This window comes from Panicum virgatum, chromosome 1K (genome assembly GCF_016808335.1).
Source record: "Panicum virgatum strain AP13 chromosome 1K, P.virgatum_v5, whole genome shotgun sequence".
In the NCBI taxonomy this organism is placed as follows: domain Eukaryota; kingdom Viridiplantae; phylum Streptophyta; class Magnoliopsida; order Poales; family Poaceae; genus Panicum; species Panicum virgatum.
Window position 1 is genome coordinate 23,896,636 of NC_053136.1, and position 23,644 is coordinate 23,920,279.

Genomic DNA, 23,644 nt, shown 5'->3' on the forward strand with positions numbered 1-23,644 from the left:
GTTTTACTTGTCCATCCGAAGGTTGGGAGACCTGGGGGCACTAGAGTAGTGACTTCATAGACGAGCGTGGTGCCCGGGTATACGGGATCCTTCGGATATGACCATGCTCCACGGTGTGACTGGGGTAGACGGCAAGTGGTGACGGCCCTGTCCGTCCGGCGTAACAGCTGTGTTGTGTTTAGCATACTCCCCGACGTTCGGATTCGGTGTAGGAGTTCATGCAAAGAGGTAACGGGACTGGATGTACTCCGGTGCGGGACCTTCTCCCCGCTATCCCATTTTCCTGGCACCTATAGTCCTAACCATGTCCTAACATGACCCCAGCTTTGGATAGAAGCACTAGGACACCTAACCTAGCCTAAGTTCCAGCTGACTTAACGTAGGATAGAGTAGTCCTTTGTTTTATAGTTTCTCTCCTTTATTCCTTCCTCTTGGAGTGTGGAATTGTGCTGTGTAGCATTACTCTTGCTTATTCTTTATCTGGACTTACCCCTGTTAGAGTATTGCCTATTGCTTGAGGTACAATGTCATGGTTAATGTTGAGTACAATACCTTTGTTGCTGCCGTCCTTTGGGACACAAATAAATGACGATGCCCTTACTCTCTGGGTGAAATGCTACAACGGTATATCCGTGCGCTTGCGGATCAATCTGTAATCGTATTGATCATACCACGAGAGTGGCACCCCTTGGGTGCAGTTGCTAGGATGGGTTCAGCACCCTCATTTCTAGTGATTGCACCAAGGACTGCCAACAAGCATTTCTGGCGCTATCGCCGGGTTTAACCATTCTTAGTGATTGCGCTAAGAAATATCAACAAGCATTTCTGGCACCATTGCCGGGGACAGCATGTGAACAAAGATATTGTGATGAAATTAACTTAGGCCTTGTACTCAGGATATAGTATTTACTCTTTCAGGCTAATGTCACTTTATGTCTTCTTTTATTTTTGATTTGAAAGAAGACAGGGGTAGTGTATGACTGGTTTCTCCCTGCCGGAAAACTACACAGACAATCCAGAGAGGCTCGTGAGAAGGGCACGACCTCGCGTTGTTCCTCCTCTCGCTATACTCCTGGCACAGGAACCCATTTCGGAAGCACCACTCATTCTTGAGGCTATGGATGAAAAGACTCTCCACGAGTTCTCCATCCCCTCCACCGACTATGTGGCCATTGGCCCCAACATCAATGTCGGGGACGTGAACTTTGAGCTGAAATCAAGCCTCATCAACATGGTGTAGGCTAGCCCATTCTGTGGCAAGCCGAATGAGGACGCAAATGCACATTTGCAGAACTTTCTGGAGCTCTGCGACACCGTTGTCATACGTGTTATCAAGCTTCGTCTGTTTCCCTTCTCCCTGCTGGGGAAGGCAAAATAGTGGTTTTACAAGGAAAAAGACATCAACACCTAGGCCAAATGCTCCAAAGCGTTCCTCGCAAAATTCTCCCCGCTGGGCAAAACAAATGCCCTGCGTGGAAGAATATCAAGTTTTCAGCAGACGGGGATGGAATCCATCCCAGAAGCTTGGGAGAGGCTGCAAGAATATGTCCTGGCCTGTCCTCACCACGGCATGGACGAGTGGCTCATCCTGCAAAGCTTCTACAACGGGCTCACAACGACATCTCGAGCCAATATTGATGCCGCTGCTGGAGGAGCCTTCCTCGACCTGACCATAGCCAAAGCCAAAGAATTGGTCGATAAAATGGTCTCCAATCAGGGGTGGAGCGATGAACGACTCCAACCCCGTACGAAGGGCATGCATACTGTCAAGGAGACGGATATGATTGCCACGAAACTAGACCTCCTTATCAAGAAGATGGAGGAAGGGAGCAAACAACCAATCCACGCTCTCGTATACGCCATGGGTTCGCACTTCACGTGCGAAGTCTGCGGAAACGATGGACATTCGGGGAACGACTGCCCCGAAACCCGTGAAGACTGCGCCTACCTCAACAACAACAACAACAACGGGTACCGTCCACAACAAGGAGGCCAGGGGTGGAACCAGCCACGTCCACCATTTCAGGGAGGTAACAACTATAATCCTTATTATAATTCGAATTTCAATTCGAACCAACCTCCCTTGAGAGAACTCGTTCTTGGCCAAGTTAAAATCGACAAAAATATAAATAAAAAGCTTTTGGCCAATGACAAATCCCTGGAAAGTTTAAATGTCAAGCTTGAAACTTTGTCTTCAACTCTTAAAAACCAGTTAAGTTTCAATAAAATGATCAAAACCCAGCTTGCACAAATTGCTGCCGCTTTACCTGCTGTTGAGAGTGGGAAGATCCCGGGGCAACCCGAGACTCCCGTAGAAAATGTCAGCATGGTGTCTACTGGACGGGGTAACTTGTCCCGGAGGCCACCACGCAATAACCATGTAGGAAGGTACACTCCCCCAAGAAATGACGTTTGGGATGGCATGGTGGCAGCAGTGCAAGAGGATCCAGGGGTCCCCATGATCAGCTGCTTGATCTACATCAAACACTTCGAGCGATGCCTTTGCGATCTGGGGTAAGCGTAAATATAATGCCCAAGGTAATATACGAGAAACTTGATTATCCTGCTCTTTCTCCAACAACTATGCTTGTACAGCTTGCAGATTCAACGATTCGGTATCTCGAAGGGATAGCCGAATACGTTTTCGTACGAGTACGAGACTCCTTCGTCCTTGCCGACTTTGTGGTAATGGATATGGAGGGCGACCTCGGAGTCGACCTCGTTCTTGGGCGACCTTTCCTAAGGTCCGCCAAGGCAAGGATCGATGTCAGAAAAGGAGAAATCTGTTTCCGTGTCGGACGGGAGGACATGTTTTTCAGATTTAAGAAAAGGGAAGAGCAGCGCTTCATGATCCAACAAGACAGTGAAGGGCAAGCACTCTGGGGTGCACCGGAACCCCAACCAGAACACCGACCCTCCACACCTAGAAGAAAGAAGAAGGCAAAGAAGGTGTGGCAGAAGGTTGAGAGTTCGGCCTCGTCCAGTTCTCCAGGACGAACCAACGAATGGTAAGTATGGTGGAGAAAAGTCGTGCACGTCGGACTTTAAACGACGCGCCCTTGCCAAAGGTAAATTGGTATTTATCTCATATTTGCTTTTCTGCCTTTTCAAATTTTCTTTGCACCGCATTTGTTTTTCCCCACTGCATATTTGAAAATTTTCAAAAGTGTTTTCCGCATGCTGGAATTTTTCTAGCACCTTTCCCTTTTCACAAAAATACCAAAAATATTTTCTGAGTTTCAAAATCCTTTGGGAAAAATAATTTGGACATCTTTTCAAGCAAACTTTTGGCCGTGCACTATATTTTCGAAGTTTATGACCGTTGAGGATTCACCTGGCCAAAGGGGAGCACCAAAGGGCCCACCCTGGGGCCGGCCGACCCAGGGCCAACAGCTCCTGGGCCCCACCTTCTCCAACGGCTTCCTGACCGTTGTGCCTGGCTCCTCCTCGGGTGCACTCGCCCAGATCCTTTTAAATAGAGGCCGAGAGAGGGGTGATGAGCTCTCATGCTCACTCTCTCCACTCTCACTCCCTCTCACACATTCTTGCTCGAATTTCCTTTAGATTTTGGCTCAAGTTTGATTGCAAGAACACACTCTCTCTCTCATTTCTTTGCTGCAAGATTGTCTACGCATTTGGAAGAACAACTTTCGGGTAAGAGTTTCATTTTCATTTCACTAACGTAACCCGAATCGAGTTGTTCTCGTTCGTTCTTGTTCATTCTTGTTGCAAGCATGAGAGGTGCAGGGCGGAAGATTTTCAGAGCTCTCATCATTCCCCCGAATCTGCACCAACACCGACCACGATGGACTATGAACAAGACGAACAAGAAGAACTGTTCGAGGAGCAAGCTGCAGAACCGCAAGCCGAGGACATGGAGATAGATGAAGATGATGCATTGTACCTCGACTTGCGAGATGACCGCGAGCATCAAGCCTACGCCATGATCAAGAATCGAAGCTTCGGTCATACCAGAGCCTTCAACCCGGACCTTCTCGAGAAAACAGGTATGGACGTTAACTTCGCTCGTGTTTGGCATGCGGTTGGATGGGATGGTTTTGAGCCTATTGAGGAGAATGGTTCTCGTCTCCTCGCCATCCAGTTTCTTTGCACTCTTCGGGAGGTGGGTGATGGTGTTTCTTTCTGACTTTTTAGAGTTGAACGTTATTTTAATTGGAGAAATTTTAGAGTTGACTTTTTAGAAGTGGTCAATTCTATACGACACTGGTGGTCGTCGATATGGGATTGAGACAACCAACCACGCAGAGTGTTACAATATGGTAATGCGTCATGTTCGTGGATTTTCTCTTGTTGGCATAGTCGAGTTCATCATGTACGGATGCACAAGGTACTTCAGAGAGTGGTACCAGGCAGCTGATGTCTTACTTAATGATCCAGGAGTGATTTTTTGTAATAGGGTCACTAACTACATGAAAGAAAAGATTGAAAAGGCTCAATATCACAGAGTTGTCTCCATGGGCACAAAGGATCAAAGGTTTGAGGTTTCATGCAAGGACAGGACAGGACAGGGTGTCCACAAACAAAGGGTCGTTCAGGATTGCTTGATAACGTCGGAAGGCAAGGTTTTTTGCAGATGCAAGAAGCCACAGCTTCTTCACTTACCATGCTCCCATGTCATTGTGGCATGTTCAGAATCTGGGATGGATCCTGGGGTTTTTGTTTCAGAATATTACAGAAAAGAAACCGCTGTGCACACTTGGGGCCATGAGATATATGGCATAGGCAGTCTGGGATCATTCACTACACCAAATATCTCTCCAATGTACATTCCCAATCCAGATGCTAGGAGAGGGGTAGGTCGACGGTAGACACTTCGTATCCGTAACGGAATGGATGAGTCTGAGGCAAGGAAAGAAGAAAAAACGATGCAACCTGTGCGGAGTAGATGGTCACACTTACAAGAAGTGCCCTAAAATGCAAAAAGATAATGCTGGTGCTGAGGTTGGACCTTCTGGAAATCCCACTGATGGATTGCCTCAGGATTTTGGAGCCCGTCGCGTCTAGATTTTGTTATGTGTGCATATATATTTGAACTAGATGTATGGATATGTATTCCGACCTGTATGTGATAATTACATTTCGTTATGTATGGATATGTATTTGCACCAGATTGTAGCATGTAATATTACGAAGGTATTTATGTAGTAAGATTTCTTGGTTGCAGTTCTAAATGTGTAGGTTGGTTCAATTAGATTGATCACTAAATGTAGTGTACTGAAAATAGAAGGGTAGTTACGAATCATAAATTTTCGGTTTGCAATACAGATTTGTAAACAATGCTATGATTACAAAGCAGAGGCCTAAGGCGTTCGTACTACTAGGTACTTGAACAATGAAAAGCATGGCATGTGCAACACCATAACCTCGTGTTGTGAGTAAACCTAACATGCCTTAGGAAATGTAAAATGACGGGATTACATGGTGGTGCTTTACTGAGTGCACCTGGGGATATTTTCCATTCCTAATAGCTTCAGACCCTGCTTCCTTAGCATGGCGGGCCCTCTCTCGCTTCCTCTCCCTATCAGCTTCACGTTCCTCTAACTTCTGACGTTCCACTTCTGCAATCCTCTTCTGAATCTCTTCCTGATTTTTCTTGCGCTTCTCCTCCATCTGTTCTTCATGCAGCATTCGTTGTCACCTTTGTGCAGCCCACCTTGCTTGACGCTCCACGTGGTCCTTATCCTGCTGAGATTGCTCGGTGTCTAACCACTGCACGAAATCACATAGAGGCGGTGGAGTCTTTCCCCAAATCATGTTAGAAGTCATTACTAGATCTGAAAGTGACAAACTCTGATATTGTTTTGTGGTACATTTGCTCGGTCTTTGCCGTAATGCTTGGGCGGGTCGTACTCGTAATTCTCGCACATGAAGAACCTCTTGCCAAAGTCGTCCCCCAAAACCCTTGATTTCATTAGTTTGCATAAGGATCCGCAAAAAGACATAGGCACCTGGACTCCTTGGGAGGTTGTTTCCGTCACCTTACTCCATGAAATGTAGGTGGATCCTGAGGATGCCATGGTGTTGAGCCCTGGCAATCACAAGTGAGCAATCAGATTGCTAATATACTATATCAACGCTAATCATTATCAGTAAGTACACCTAAATGTACCACTAATCACTCCTAATAATAATTAAACTGATTGCTAAACTACTGTTTCAACAAAATACTTTCTACAATTTTCTAACATTTTCTAAAAAAATTAATACTATCTTCCAATTTTTAAGACTTTCTAATACTTCTCTAACAATTTTCTAGTACTTTCTAATACTTAATCTAACACTAAATGTACTGTATCAACGCTAATCATTACAAGTAACTGCACCTAAATGTACCACTAATCACTTCCTAACAATAATTAAATTGATTGCTAATCTACTGTTTCAACAAAAATAATTACAACATAATTTATTTATAAAGCGTAGAAGAATTTTGGTTACCTGCAGTCGCCGGCTCGAAAATCCGGCATGGCTTCGCCTCTCTCCCTCCCTCCTACTTTTTTCTTGGTTTCTGGAATTTTAGTGATGCAAATGAGGGGTGGGGGGACCAGCCAACCCTAATATAAGGGTGGGAGAGCCGGTCGCCTTGCAGCCGGGCGGCTAGGGCCGGCCGCCCCACTGCCGGGCGACCGGCCCCCAGGGATCTGCGCGCAAATATTTTCGCAAAAGTTTTTGCACAAAAGCCCATGCCGCCCCGCAGCGGGGCGACCAGATCCCGGCCGCCCGGCAGCGGGGCGGCCGGGATATATTCCTGTAAATTTCGAAAACGAAAATATATTTTTGTAAAAAACAAAAATATAAAATATAAAAATAAAAAAACCGTGCCATTACAACCTACACAAAGCCCATGGCCCAAATACGAAGACAGCCCAATACACAGAGAGCAGCATACATGACAGATCACCTCGTCTGCTGTCCGCCCTCGCACGAGACTGAGTACAGAGAACAATCCAAAATCCATCATGGCGATTAGCCAGGCTCCTTTAAAGTTTTGTTTCTTCTCTTCTCTCTAAGAGAAAGCAGGCATTTTATTTAATCATTGGTTAAAACAAGGGAACCATAAACCAAAATTATATTTATTGACAGACATATCGGCTATGTGTTGGGTGATTTGGCTCTTTAGAAATGATGTTGTTTTTAACAAATGTCAACCAAAAATTTATTTGCAGATTTCATTCAGGGGAACGCATTGGCTACGCCATTGAGCGCAGTTGTAGCACAGTGAGGATCAAAAGGAGAGTGTGATTCAGACATGTCGTTTGCTCGAGATGTTGGCTCTTCGTTTCTTCGCATCCCATGGATGGTCTTTTAGTTTACGAATTGGCTTTCAATAACAATGATGTATGCTTTAAATTTATTGTGAGAACGTGGTGTGGTTGCTACTGCATGTAATAAGGTTGGTCTGATCCCTTCTCGATGAGGGGTGAAGCCAGATATTCTTTTCCATTATCTAAGAAAAAAGAAAGCAGACATGAAAAGAACTGTGAAGATCTGTCCATATATCCTCCCGTCTACAAAGATGAGGCATCTGCTTGCATAGCCGTTAAGTGTTTTTTTTAAAACGAATCAAGTCCATAGTTGTACAGTTGTACTAAACATTTTCTGTCAGGTATCAGTGTCACCTCTAGAAGTTATGTATGTAATTTGAGAATCGAACTGCTTTACCCTCTTAACTCAAGTTTTACCACATCTTAGTTGGGGGGTAATGGGAAGGTACGAACGTTCAAAGCATTTTGACAAAGAAAGGGGACTGACTGGGGGTTGGCTCAACTACTAGCTTAAAACAAACATGCAGTATCAATAGTGAACAACATTCGTGTCAAAAAAAATGCATCAGAGGTCCACCAATTTGTAAGTGTGTGTCATTTAGGTCCACGAACTTCAAAAGTGCATTTTTAGGTCCATCAATTTGTAATTTTGTCACTTTGGACCATAAACTTTGAAAAATAGGTACATAAACTTTAAAAGTGCATTTCTAGATCCATAAGTTTGTAATTTGTGCCACTTAGGTCCATAAATACAAAAGTGCATTTCTAGATGCATAAACTTCATCCATGAGCAATTGTGTGACCACAGATGCACCTACAATGATCGCGTCAATATCATTGTCCATGAATATCTTTCAACTCCACGAGATTTTTCACCGCAACACCGGGCGCCATAGAGGACATAATATATATATCTCCTGCCAAGATACATATGTTGTTGAGTCCCTCTGTGACATCCTCCACCTTTCCAAAGCCATCATATTTCCTCTCCACCCATATTACGGGATATATCTAGATCTAAACGCCAGAACTTACCAATGACGGTCCGTAAGCTCCCTTATAAATCCTAATACATGTCAATAACCTTCAAAATAAGTCTTTCATCCTTCCTATCTCCTCTCCCTATGCTCATGGTTCAAAATCAAGGATCAAATTTCACCATTCTGGCGTAACTCCAGCAACGTGTGGGCACCATTTAGATTATATTGGTGCGATATCAGTACATGAATGTTAGATAGAGGGATGAACCTAAGTGACACAAATTACAAGTTTATGGATGTACAAATAGACTTTCAGAGTTTATGGAGCTAAGTGACATATTACAAGTTTATGGACTCATAAATGCAATTTTGAAGTTAATGGACCTAAGTGACACTCTCTTACAAGTTAATAGACCTTAGGTGCATTTTACTTAAAAAAAATAGTCAACAACATTTGCATGCATCATCTTAAGTTGCCATGTCAGGTTGCCTCTAATTTATTGACCTGTTCTCCGCCAAATCGTAGTTATCTCGCTGCCTACAAGTAGTTCGGGACCAGATCTTACATACAAACATCGAAATATCACCAGTATACCGTGCCCATCCACAAACACCAAAAGGCAGCCACATTTGTTATTTGAAGTTATTACAACACGAACAAGTGACCAACTAGAGATACTGCATGGCAGTACGGCACCAAAGATACCTGTTCTTGTGCTATATATATATAATCAAAGTTGCTACTATGTATACACACGCTGGCACGCAACAATCTCCGCAAACTATCTTACCGGAGTCACTTTAAGTTTTTTTTTTGAAATAAAAGTCACTTGAAGTTGTAAGGCATCTTTGGGGCTGTATTTTTCAATTGAATATTCAGCTTGCCACCTGAATGGCTGAATCTATACAATTAAAGGTGACCATCAATGGATCTACAACTCAACTGTACAGAGAGCTGCAGTCCTGAAATCAATGGGTGCATCGACAGGTGGATGTGTGGTGAGCACTCTCCATTTCTTTGTCCCAGGGTTGTACACCTGAAACTCCAGAGCCAGCTTCTTCTTCAGCTGCCTCCATGGACCTGAGGCTTCGACAGGAACTTTTGCAGATCTGAGCACGTAAAGTTCCCCATTCATCGATACGAAACCGCAACATTCAGTGTTTGGGATCCTCCTCCTCGTGGTAGCCTCTCTCAGCCACCTGTTTGAAGCAAAGGCATACCTGAACACAGCAATGTTCAAAGTATCAGTAACATATATGACTACAGATGGTAAAAAAGCAGGGTATGGTTTTTCAAAACAAAAAATAGCAGGGTTCGAATGGGACTGAAAACTAAAAGCACAACTATTTGCTCCAAGAAAAAGGTCAAATTCCTAATTACAGGCTACAGCTCTTCACTCTTCAGCATTCACATCTTGTGATTTCCAAAAACATGAACAGCCACATTACATTAAGAACAAAACTGGTGAACAACTTAAAGGACCAAAAGAAAATGATATGCTGGAGCAAACAACCAATCAGTTGCCTTTTCATATAATGCTATCAAAGAAAGTTATTGCTATGTCATGTCATATACTTCACATGAATTCCCATGCTTGTGTGTAAAACATTAGTTCACAAGTTCATTCACCACAGGCACAGGTAATATAAATTTGCAGCAGGGTAACAATTCAGAACCCATGAGCTATAGTCGCAGACTTGCAGCATAGTCAAAAGGAAACAAATATAAGGTGTTGTATCATCCCTATGAAAAATGTAGCATGCACCCATTATAACAATCCAACTCATCGCAAGTCATGGTGTATATCGGCAGTCGGTAAAGGCACAAAACTAAATAATCTCCCTCCCTCCCTCCCTCTCGCCCCCTCCTCCCTCCCTCCACCAATCAAACCTAAAATTAGGTGGTTGTAGGGGCTAGGGCGAGGAGGAAGGGTAGTTCTTTAGCCCAAGTGATAGACCAAAGCTGCAGATCCTCCCTGCTGGTTGGCAGGATGCTGTTCAAGTCAAGAAGTCAACCCGATGAGAATCACTATGTCACACAACTCTAGAACACATACAGCAAACAGCATACACCTTCCTATGTTTGTATGCACTAATATTATGTGCATATTATTTTGCAAAAAACAGAACATCCCAACATTGCCATCTATTTACTCGAAGCAGCTTCGCATAAGAACAAAATAACAGGTTAACAGTGTATCTACATGATATTGAGAGCAACGAATATCAAGGAAAGACTAAAGAAGTCAAGTACACAAAGAGAAATATGTATATACAGAAAATTAAGCATGCATTCAGACGAATATTTACGAGCAATCGTGGAATGATATTGATGCCAATCCAAAATGAAGATGTCCAATGTGGACATCATTCACCATAAAGTTTTGAGGTGGAAACAATGACTAGTTACCAAAAGTAGTTCTGTCTAATCAGCAGCTTTCCTTAAATTACAATCTCATACAAGAAACTAAAATAGCTTTTATGTTCCAGCTATAGAAACAAGAGGTTATTAGCAATGTTAGTTGTCCAGGTAGAATGCACAGAAAAGCTGCATGGTCTGTCTGACCCAATCAGGATCAAAATTTGCAGCCAATATGTGGCATTGTGTTGTTTTGGAGACATTATAAGGTCTACAATCTTCGCATAATGAAGCACTTTTGCATAAATCAATAATCATACATGCCTTTTGTAGAACATAACAGTGACCTGCTCGAGACTCACATTCGTTTGTTTTAGCAAAGAATAATTTAGGTTTACATTTAAAGTAATAGAAGCAGTTCAGCTAATATTTAATCAGAACAGCTTCCTGTTGACCACATTTTGATAGAGTAACTAACAACACGATAAAAAAGCAAGCCAATGTTTTAGTTCTTAAGTAGGGTAGAAAATAGCTCAACCCTAGCAAAAAAAATCCATACACTACTGTTTCAAAACAAAACCATCCTAGTAACTCAGCATGCATACAAAGCTTAACCCTGGGCAGCTATGTGAAAATAAAAGTACATATTAGCTAAGTGGCTTAACCAACATGGACCTTTTGCAGTTGGAAGTTGGACCATTGATCCAGTGGAAGATCCTAGACCAGTACTTGGTATATTCCTCACCAACTACTCCATTAAGTGGCATCTTGAGAACATATTGGACAATCATCTAATTCATCAATCAGACCTTTTCGCACATTTTAAGTTATGCAGATCTTTAGGCATGCCATATTTTAGTCCAAGTTATCTGTACCAATATAGGAGGCATTAGTTTATTAGTTGGTTTCTTTTCCACATCCAATTATAAACTGATGTTAATGTACACTGGTTGACCCTAGTGAATTAGTGTATACAGGTCAATTCAATCCATCCAATTCACAGCATATCTACATCTAATCATAGATTTTGAATCCTGCCTTCCCTGACAATCTATGATATTAATGTGTCCCTTAGTCACCATTAACGAACCTATAATTAAGAGCATGTACCAGTACTGTATCCTTCATCACCTCACCTGATTAAAATCCTGCATTTGCACATGCATGTTTATTAGTCAACACAAATGCTAAAGTATTTGCAATTCCGCATCATTCAATTGTGCCATGACCCATGAGAACAATTACTATTTACATTCTGGCATTAGATGGTCACTTTTCACAATGGAGAAGGGCATACAAAACTTTAAATGCTCCTATTCATGCCACAGTTATTGTTTGCTCAATGGGCACAAATGTATACAGTGGAGTTTTTGGCAGCATATAAAAGGTAAATGTTCTGAATCAATTAGCATGATACTGGTAAATTAATTCACCAGTGCACCACTTACAAGAGTGCAGTTATTACTAGTGTGAGAGTGTCATACTTACATTTCTTTACATTTGAGCTAACTATATATAAAAAAGGGTGTACCCAGTGCAAAAGTTCCCACACAAGGTGGGGACTTGGGAAGGGAATTCCTAGACAGCCTTACCCTTGCAAAATTCCTACTCTCTACCTCATAAAAAACAGAGGCTGTTCAAATCCAGGCTGGAGAGTCTCTACTCTGTACCACTGCGCCATGTCTGAGCTAACTATACAACAACAACAACATAGCTTTTTTTCCCAAGCAAGTTGGGGTAGGCTAGAGATGAAACCCGAAAGAAATAAGCTCAAAGTTCAGGCACATTAATAGTTAGTCTCCAAGCGCTCCTATCCAAAACTATCTCTTTAGAGATATTCCAATCCTTAAGGTCTCTTTTAACCGACTCATCCCACGTCAGTTTAGGTCTACCTACTACCCCTCTTTACATTATCGACCCGCTCAAGAACCCCATTACGCACCGGCACCTCAGGAGGTCCTTCGTTGGACATGTCCAAACCATCTCAGCCGATGCTGGATAAGTTTCTCCTCAATTGGTGCCACCCCGACCCTATCCCGAATAACTTCGTTCCGGACTCTATCCCTCCTTGTGTGCCCGCAAAACCATCGCAACATCTGCATCTCTGCTACACTCAGTTGCTGGACATGTCGCCTTTTTGTAGGCCAACATTCAGCACCGTATAACATCGCCGGACGAATTGTTGTCCTATAGAATTTGCCTTTTAGCTTTTGTGGCACCCTCTTGTCACAAAGGATGCCAGAAGCTTGCCGCCATTTCAACCAGCCAGCTGAAATTCTATGCCTAACATCTTCATCAATGTCGCCATCCTTTTGTAGCACCGATCCTAAATACCGAAAAGTATCCTTCTGGACCACCACTTGCCCATCTAGACTAACGTCTCCCCCCTCATGCCTAGTCGCGCTGAAATCGCACATCATGTACTCGGTCTTGGTCCTACACTCCTACTAAGTCTGAAAATTAAAAAATAGTTGCAACTAAAAGAATAAAAGATAACAATTACAATCTTAATATCCATCATCTTGCAAAACAAGCAAATTTAGCTCAGGATTGTACTGAAATATCTACAGAGCACCATCAGCTGGTAACACTAAACTGTAATGCAACAAACAGGTAAAAGGATGGTACAAACTAATGCTTCCCATAAAAAATAAGAACTTGATATGTAATTATAACATCTAATGTACTGCTTGACATCTTCAGGTGAACCACCATTATGATTCATTATAGGCTACATTTTCAGATAAGCTTTGCTTAACTATTCAGACCATAAAGCCATACAAAAATAGACTACATTGGATTTTGGAATGGAACAAAATCTAGGCACCACTTCGGCAGTTGTGATGTAACTACCCTCACAGTTGTCATATACACTACCCTAGGTTACATCTAGTCAGTTCTGCTTTGGATAGATTTACACGGTTTTATTTTTTTAACTAGATGTTCACAAGTAAAGATATAGAAACACAAATATAGTTTACATCAACTTGATTTCATGGAAGCGGCTAACTTCGATAGCAACAAACTCAATCCAGAATTCATTCATTGACATGCCTTATTTGCTCTCTACCAAACCCAAAGTGACATATCAAAATTAAACAAACTAGAACATTAGATATGACAGCAACCACGACACAAGAAAATCAAGAACATCTTATGGATATGCCCTCAGAGAAAAGGAACACTTTCTCCGCATGAGACTAACTTCAATGATATAAGAAGTATGATAAACATGTAAATCACAATGTGCCTTATGGCCGGCGAAGCAACCACAATATTACTTCTTTAAAGCAAACTTTATTCACTTATAACATGTGCTTTGGGAACATGGTAGAATAAGCACAGCTTTTGATGATCTTGTCATGATGCACCTGATTGTCACACAAACTGATACACTATTTATTCGTTGCACATAGCTTAACCTATATCAGCAATGCCCAAAAAAAGGGAAAAACAACCGAACAGACATGTTGTTCTCTAAAGTATAAAAGAGGACAAGGATGAGATGATTGTTGATTCAATGGCACCCAAAAATTACGTTAGGGGAAATCGCTGCTTTGTCACGCTGCAAAATTTGAATTTAAAACTCAACTTATACGTGGAGAAACAGAAAAAAGAAATTTCATTAGGGGTTAAGTTGGAGTATTGGGCCAAATGAAATAGTTTGGGAGAGTAAATGCCAATGGAGCCAGAATTTTGCTCCCAGAGTGAAGCAGACAAGGTGGATTGTTTGGGGGTAGTAAAATGGAATTCTTCCTTTACATTTCATAGATAAAAAAAGCTTCATGACACACTGCTGTGAAAATTAGTGAATCATGATGCCATTTTCAGTGTATGGGTTAGGCTTGCATTTGACAGAGTAAATAACAGAACAATTTTGAATTCACAGGTATGATTTTTTTTTTAAGTCCACTATCCACTAGGGTTGTCATTCTCTCCAATCAAATGAACTGAAAGATGCATGAAAGCGGGGCAACAACATGACTTTAGTGCAATTTAGTTAATAGAAACAATGAAACCATCCTAAAAATTGTGCTAGTATTCCAAACTAGATACCTAGTACATTTGACTACCGGTATTTGAAGTTTTAAACAGAAGTGACTGAGTCAATGGATTTGGATGTTCAAGCAAGTTTGCAGTTTAAGATATATATATCAAACTTTGTTGGTTGATTGCCATGTGGCTTCCTTTTTGTAGATGTGCCAATGCATTAACAAGTATTATCTTGTAAGAACAAAATGCAAAACAGATAGAAGATATGATAGAGTATTTCAGTATAACAGGTGAGCTGATGATAAATCCAAGTTCTTTGGTTGTAAGTATCTTGCCATTGCAAACAATAGATAGTTTCGGATGACAAAATATTAGCTTCTGAAATGTTATGACACAATCCCACTTGATCATCTTTCATGACAAGCAATATGATGACAGCAACCTACGAAAGCCTATATATACTCTGTATGCAATCAACAGAATCCACATATTCTTCCAACAAATGTTCTTAGCCATTTGTATTAAAAGGAGTATAATAGAACTTGGCATAATGATTTCTCCATGAGATCTCCATAACATAACAGGAGCATAAGACAGTAAGTCAAAGTGTAAGAACCAGCCCCCGTGTGCATAACAAGAAGTATCACAAAATCATAAATTTATTAATTTTTAGACGTGCATGCACTAGTTTGTCAATAGATTTGGTACTAACATCATCAAACGCAGAATGATACACAACAAATATGGACGACACCTGAACTATCCAAAATGAAAAGCTGCTCCACGTTAATCCTTTGGGAAAAGTCTGATTTACACCCTCGAACTATCGCAAAAATCCCCATGTGCACACTTAATTCGATTATTGTGCAACTTTGATAACTAAACAATGAGGTATACATGTTGAAACTCTACAGTAATGACTAATCATGTGAATCTCAACTAGACTGAAGCACTGCGACTAGACAGGGATGTGTTTAATATGCAACTACACGAAAAATAGAGGAAGCTACCAAATTTTGACCATCAAATTGGAGGCCTAGGATTTGGCCAACTTTGGCCACCAAAATGAACTAAGGTGACCAAAGGAGCAAGCTACCAAGCCAAAATTTGGCACCAAACCAAATGGTGGCAAAAATTGGTGCGCCAAATTTGGCTTGGTTAGCATGGGGACACTTCAGCACAGACCAAACACACCCTAGCTTACCAAGCAATTGTTCCAACTTGGATTACAGAACAAAAGGACTGTAAAAAAAGATCACTGCATTGAAGTAAATCTAGAAGACATGGGGAACTGTATGTAACTATGTAAGGAAAGGTTCGCCAATAACAAGAAATTGTTCAAAATTTTAAGTAACAGATGGTAGTGTCAATTTAGCAACTAAACTGAAGAACTGCAACAAATAGGAACGTGATCGCTATGGAACTGCGAGTAAGAATAGAATCTAGGCTACCAACCAAACATTCAAACTTGACATTAGGAACAACGCCATAAAAAGCAATCAATCAAATAAAAGTGATCAAGCAAATAGGAATATCTGTGCTCGAAATTACAATCAGTTTTGAAAGCAAATCGAAGACAATTTGACTGACCTGAAGATATCATTGCCGTCAAGCATGAACACCTTGGTAATCCTTCCATCATCAGCAGATAAAGCTGCAACCCGTCCGAGCTGCCTCCTCTCCCCTTCCTCCCACATGTCTCCGATCTCCCTCCACTTCCCACTCCAGAGTCCGAGCGCCACCGCATTCCGGCAATACACATCAGTTGGCACCACTCCCCCGAGTGTGGTGTACCCGTCGTAGCCACCCATCACCCAGAACTCATCCTCACTGCTGTCCCCAGCACCGTGAGCCACAAACCCCACACACCCAGCCCGATGACGGGGCATCGATGCGGCACCGCGCCACGTGCGAGCTGTGTGGTGTCATACCACTCGGTGCTGTCGGTGCGGCTGCCGTTGGAGGGAAACGTGGGGTGTCGGGAACCGCCACCGGCGACGATGACCACGCCACTGCTAGGTGCGGGGGCACACGCGAAGCTCCCGCGCGGGATTTGCATGTCGGGGAGGCGCTCCCAATAGTGTCGGGAGTGGGCGAGATCGAAACGGTAAGCCGCGGCGGACGAAGAGGGGTGCCCAAGGGGGTAGCTGCGGGCGTCGAAGCACGAACCGCCGAGGACGTAGAGGTGGCGGCCGACGGAGAGGGCGGCGAAGTTTGCGAGGCCGTAGAGCTGCGGGGAGCAGGGGAGCAGCGGGAGGGGCCACCATGCGGTGGGGGCGGTGGGGTCGAGCAGGATCGGCGAGGCGAGGGAGGGGTCCGTGGGGAAGAGGCACAGGAGGTGTCGGCGCGGGAGGCGGAGGTTTTCTTTAGCAGTGCTGACGCATGCTGTGAGTGGATTTGTGTGCAAAAGGGCATATTGCTTAGGTCTTGCTGCAAAATTAATGCAACAAAATTTTGATGTCATCCTATTTTTTCAATGCCAAATAATAAACTGAAGCGCTTGTAGAGAATAACTTATATAAAAAGTACCAGTACCGCACACATTTGTGTACACATTGATTGTCGCAAGGCAAATTGGCCCCCCTAGGAATTACTCCTAGCTCCGCCACTGTGGCGCGGAGGCGGGACTGGTCGGGGAAGGTGAGCAGGCAGAGGATGACGGCCGCGACGTCGTCCGGGAGCCCCTGGATTAGCGACGCCGCCGGAACCGCCGAGCTCGTGCGCAGGGCTAGGGTTCCGGCGACGCGGCCAGCGCCGGAAGAGGACGACGAGGCCATTCCATTCGCCTCGTCAGGATTGACTTGAGTCTTGAGAAAGTTAAAGGCCTGTTTCCTAACCTCGGCTGCTCTTTGGGTGTGTTTAGTTCGCGAAAAGTTTGCGAAAAAGTTGCTGTTGCACGTTTCGGTTTTATTTGGTAACTATTGTCTAACCATGGAGTAATTAGTCTCAAAAGATTTATCTCGTCATTTACAACCAAACTGTGCAATTAATTATATTTTTTCACTATATTTAATACTCCATGCATGTATCGTAAGATTCGATGTAATGTGCGTCAGTGAAAAATTTTAGGAACTTTTCGCGAAACTAAACACAACCTTTGAGGTTTATGGAAACTAAGAAATAAGTTTTGTTTTCAGAGTTTGCCCTCAAGGGAAGTCAGAGTTCTAGTGACAAGAGTGGATGTCGTGAAACAGAATTGGTCAATTCTATGTCTGGAGACAAGCAAGCCCGTGCTATCTGGCTACATAGAGAGGCTGAAAATGTTTGCAATGATGCCTGGGCGACTTACTGGATGAAGCAAGGTATGCCGCAAGCTTGGATGGAGTTCTGGCGCCAGCATAACTGGAGTTGGGACATGGCGGAGAGGACCTCGGGGCTGAGAAAGTTCATCGACAAGGAAAGTTTTCTGTCTACTCCTGCCCCAGACTCCGCATGGGTGCGTCATGAGTGAAGCTCCCTTTTGTTTCACCTAGCTGCTATCCTTTTTCTGAGTGTTGTGCTCCTTTGTAAACCTTGTGGAAACTGTCTGGGTTTGCTGGCTGCGTCTAGTGTGTTAAGTGGGCTGATGGACTCGCCCTCTGAAAATGCTGTAATGGATGTTGCTGTAATGGATGTTTCCGTCTTCGTTAAGTAAGACGGGGGCTTTGGCCTCTGGAACTCTAAAAAAAGTTAAGGGCCTGTTTTGTTCCATCAGCTTTTTATTTAGTCCTTATTATATAAAAAATCTTATTATTTAGAAGTAAAAAAGGAGTATCAAATAAAATTTATTTATAAAACTTTTTTGACATATGGATGTTAATTCGCGAGATGAATCTAATAAGCATAATTAATCCATGATTTACTGCAATGATCCTACAGTAATCATTCGCTAATTATAGATTAGTATACCTCATTCACCGTGTTCGGCAGGCTGGAGCTGGAGGCTGGAGCTGGAGTGGTGTGAGAGAAAAATACTGTTACTTGGCTGGTGGCTAGTGGCTGGAGCTGGAGTGGTGTGAGAGAGAAATACTGTAGGGCTGGAGGGCTGTAGACCAGCCGAACACGGTGATTAGATTTAGATTTGTCTCGCAGTTTAGCCCTAGGGTTCTGCAATTAGTTTTGTAATTAGACTTCATTTAATACTTCTAAATACCAAGCTTCTCTTCGACGTGACATGGTCTAAAGTTTAGCCCCTGAATCCAAACAACTCTTAAATTAAACTGACACAAAAGTAAATGGGGGAGAAATGGGCCTCAACGTATTAGGGTGTTCGCAATAATAATAGCTAGTATTAGCTACGTTGTCGGCTGATATGAAGGTGAGAGATAAAAAACTATTTTATACTATTGGACTCACACGCTTCTCTCATATGTTCTTAGGCTACGTGAAATAAATCAAATATTTACTCGTCACTAGTGACTACTCTCTCTTCTATTTTTTTATTGTCACATTAAGATCTAATTAGTTAAATAGCTAACCATTGCGCACACCTAGATGAAATTTTATGACCTTAGTGCCTTGTCACCGCCATGTGGGCCATGTCCACGCCGACTTGGGTGGACACGGTCAGCGGATTGGTCGAGTGGGGATCAAAGTTTCGTGGGATACACGCGGGGCTTGTCGTGATGTCCGGTAGAACCATGGGACTCTTTGGTGGTTGACATTTAACACCTAAGGATCGGACGTTCGGACGGAACGCTGTTTTTCCTAGTTTTATACGCAAACAAATTATTGATATCCTATACTTAAAACATAATTTCTCTCCATTACCAATAACTACTTCTGTGTTTTAGGTAATGATTACTGCAGCAGACTATCAAAATTCAATCTCCAATAATAGGGTAGATAGAAAATGCCCTTTATTTAGGTGAGAGGGATGTATTTTGATGATTATCAAAAACTTATAGGTAATGCAAATTGAATTGGTAGTTTGTTGGAGCACCTCCATCACTAAAACATTAAATTTTAGATATTAGGAAGAGGGATAAGTAATTTGTTGGAGATATCTTGTGATGCGGCGACGGATGATGAGCGGGGGTTGAAACGGTAATGCTAACTGTAGGACGCCTAATAGAAGCAAAATATCGGACAGCCTACTCATCCAGCGTACCAACATTGTGGTGGGAGTTCACTTCAAAAAAAAAAACATTGTGGTGGGAGTTTTTTTTGCCGTGCTGCTACCTCCAGGAGGAGCAGCGCCACTCACGACCCAGGGCAGTAGATGGGTACAAGGCCCCAAACATCGGATGTGGCAGCTCCCGCAGCTCAGGGGATTGAGCAGAGGCATCGACGGCACCCGCGGCCCCAAGAAGCAGAGGCGGCGACAGGCACGAAGACGTACAGATGGGGCTCGAGGGATGCCCTAGCCCCTATCCCATGCCTCCACCGTTCCCCCATCGCTAGCTCGGTAAACTTTTTCACAGTGAGCTCCTCTTGTCCCTAGCAGATTTCTGGCTCTTCTACCAGTCAGCAAGAAACGAGCTCGAATCCGGCAGCAACCATGAGGGTGTCAATACGGGCCACGACGTTCTTAATCTAGGAGGGGATGCTGTTAATTTTTGGAAGGCAAGCTCAATTTTGAATACATTTTAATGTGGAAAACATCTATTTTGTGGGGAAGATGGATCAATGGTGGTCTCATGTTTCCTATTTTGAGATTAGTCCCTCTGAATCTGACCATATATGCTTTATTTAGATACCGATTGCATGATTTCAGGCATCCAATTACATAGATTTGTTTGTGTGCGTGTAAGGCTGGTTGTAGTGTGCTAATTTCCTTTGGTGATCCTGCAATTCAATTTGGATTGCGTTGGTAATCAACAGGGAGAGTTGATGGTCTAGCATAACTGCATAACAGGGAGAGTTGATGGTCTAGCATTTCCGTTTCTGTGAGTAATCCTTCATAATCTGACCATCTCAGATTCAAATATTGATCGCATGAATTCAGGTTTCCGATTTGTGGCTGTTTTGTGGTTATTGAATTGGCAACTTTTGATTGTTTAGCGGTGATTGAATTGATAATTTGTGGCTATTTTGTGCTCATTGGATTGATCTCCTAGAAGTTGGGGAAGTCCTTGTTGAATTATCTCCTAAGAACACAGAGTCTATTATTGTGTAAAAAATGGACATGGTGTTGATATCATGTGAAGTTGAATTATATATTTGGTGGTAGAGTTGTGTTGGAATTCATTTACTTTAGCCAAAAGCGTGCTGTAGCCCTCAGACATTACATGTTTACATTGTTGTAACTAAATTGTAGAAATCCACAGCTATGTTATGTGTCACTTCCACCAATAATAGGTCTGAAGACTTGATGGTACAGAGTTAATAGTATACTTTTACGATTCATATGTTGTAGTTTCTTTGTGGCAAAGGTTTGTTAAATTTTTTGTGAAACTATTTCAGAAATTTAAGTGGAATCTTGAGCAGGGAATTGACATGGAGCACTAAGGATGTTAACCTTGAATGCTTTCTTTTTATGACAGCCAGTTTTAGCTATACTAAAGAAACTGTTAATTCCTTTTCTTAATGGTGCACTTCTCTTAGTGAAAAGAGGGTTGATCGAAGTGAAATATTGGCATTGGATAGCATCAGGCAGTAAGTCGAGTCCTATCAAAACAACATCATTTTTTTTAGAGTAGAACTCTTGCCGTGCTAAGTATCTCTAATTGCAGCCAAATTGGCCTATAAAATTGAAAAGGAAATGATGTAGTGTTCCTATTTATTGGGTTATATGCCTTTTATTTAATTGTCCCATCATCTAGGCGTTTTCCAAGCTGTTTTTTGCAGTAAATACATTGCCATTCTATGATCCTTGTTCAGTCTTGAATCTTGTGAACAAATTGGTGCTTAATGTCTGGTCCGATAGTTTAAAAAACTGGTGCTTGATGTCTGATCTAATTTTTTATCAATTGGGTCTTGATGTCTGCAGATGTGACACCTATTGATATCTATAAACATTGACAAGGACGTTGAGATTTTGATACATCTCCGTGCAATTTTCAGTAGGTGTTATATTTAGTGCATTCTGCTTCCAGTAGTTGTAATTGAGTTTCAGTATTTGTTACAAATTCTATTTTCATGGAGTCAGGTGCCCTTTTCTTTTCTAACTTCACTTGGTACTGCTTCATGTCTCTTCATATTGAACTGTACAGCTCGATCCTGCATCTCACAATTTCTTGAAAATGTTTATGCAACCCACTTTCCATCTGAAGGTTCCTATTCTAAATCAATATTGTTAATCTTAGGTGTCAATTTATTTCTGTAACCGAGCAAGATGGGTCTCAACTGAAAATTATTACCCAATGTTTAGTTTAACTAATACCACATGATATAATTACCTAAGGTTACCTGAATTTTATCAAATATTAGAGCTATGCCCTATGCTACGAGGCATTATGATCAGATTGGATTATCATTCTTTGATGAGTATGCCATGCACTATAGTCCATAATGTTACTTCCTGCTCACTCTTAATCTAATGTATTTCATGATCGTGATGTGGAATTTGTTCATATAGTGTCTGATTTGATCATTGTAAGGGAAATCATTAACTTTTCATGTCTTTTTGTTCTTTAAACAGGGTCGTATCTACTTCGGACTGCATCAGAGTATCAAGAGAGAGAGTGAAATGTGTGTCGGCACATGTTTGGTAGCATATTAGAAATATGTGATAGAACAATCTTGCGACAGTTCGTCATGTACAAAATCACAAGCAAAGCATATGAACAAATTAATTTTTTTTGAACTGTAATATGAACAAATTAATCATGCCTATATCTTTTTAGTGATTGGACAATTTTTTAATCTTCTCCTATTGACGCTTGTGAAATATGATGTGTATAACACATTTAGCTATGCCGCTATCTTGATAAGGACAGATCATAGGCAAGGATATAAAATAGAATTTATTGTATATTTGCTTGCATTTTTAGTTGGATTTTGTGGCAATGGTGTACCTACGAATTTACGGATTTGATTTGTCTCAATACTTTTTGGATAAAAATGTTTATCTGATTATTATTATTATTATTATTATTATTATTATTATTATTGTTGGTAGATTTGTGTTCTTTGTGTGAAATATATATTTCTCATTTTTAACTATGGATCATGTGTTGTTTTTTGTATGTCTAAAATTTATCCGTGGTGTTAGCGTGGGCATGCTTACTAGTGTTGTACTAGGTAAGGCATTCCAACCTATGTTGCGGTGGACTTCTCACATGATTTTTTTTTATTGCGATAGACATACCATCATGTGACAGCAAGAGTTGATTACTAATGTTGCAGTGAGCATTTTAGTTGATTATTGATGTTGCAATAGTCATTTTAAGGTTATTCCATGGGTTGATATGTGATGTTGTAGTGATCATTTACAGTTTGAGATGTGAGGTGATGTTAGAAGAACTGTTTTAGAATGTTGCATAAATTTATTCTAGATTTGTCAATAGTTGATTTGCCATGTTACACATTTTTAATATAATCAACTAATTCTTGCTCTTTTGTTTTTTTAAAATAAATTGAATGTTGCAATTGTATTAAAAATATGACAATTATAATCTTTAAATGTTGCAAAAGTCAAGTGTTGATGTTACAAAACTCTATTTCTTCATATTATTATTCTTATTGGATGTTACATGAAACATTGTGTCATGTTGCGGCGGAAATTTTCTATCATAAGATTGAATGATGTAGGCATTTTTTATATATTTTTGTAATGTTGCAAGCAATAACTTTGAATGTTTCAATAGTTTATTCTTGTTGTTGCGACGGAGCGTCCAATGAGAAATTTTCTCTTTACGTCCCAAAATAAGTGCAATTCTAAGTTTGAGGCGGAGAGATCAATATAGTTGAAAAATTACATATAACCCCTATAAAGTGTGCACTCTGGGAGGAGAAAGTAGAAAAACAACAACTAGAATTAAATTGTCTCATATCTAAAGGTGCATTTATTTTAGGATAAATTTTAAAATCTATAAGTGCACTTGTGATGGAGGGACTCAAAATCTGTGACGACGATGGGAGGTTCTACGACATAGTACCTTGCC

At 41.6% G+C, this 23,644-nt stretch overlaps 1 long non-coding RNA gene, 1 other non-coding gene and 1 pseudogene across 3 annotated transcripts; 1 reads left to right on the forward strand and 2 right to left on the reverse strand.

The window, feature by feature from the left end:
• Positions 1 to 1,463: 1,463 nt before the first annotated feature.
• Positions 1,464 to 1,572, reverse strand: LOC120658624. The gene has a single exon (XR_005668746.1). It is a non-coding gene; the product is annotated as a small nucleolar RNA R71 (small nucleolar RNA).
• Positions 1,573 to 8,869: 7,297 nt separating this feature from the next.
• On the reverse strand, positions 8,870 to 17,395 carry LOC120653955 (annotated as a pseudogene).
• Positions 17,396 to 19,721: 2,326 nt separating this feature from the next.
• Positions 19,722 to 22,514, forward strand: LOC120699955. 2 transcript variants are annotated; one of them, XR_005685744.1, is made up of 3 exons: positions 19,722 to 20,485; positions 21,529 to 21,601; positions 22,180 to 22,514. It is a non-coding gene; the product is annotated as an uncharacterized LOC120699955 (long non-coding RNA). The 2 variants fall into 2 exon arrangements; XR_005685743.1 differs by having other exon boundaries at positions 19,728 to 21,601.
• The last annotated feature ends 1,130 nt before the right edge of the window (positions 22,515 to 23,644 follow it).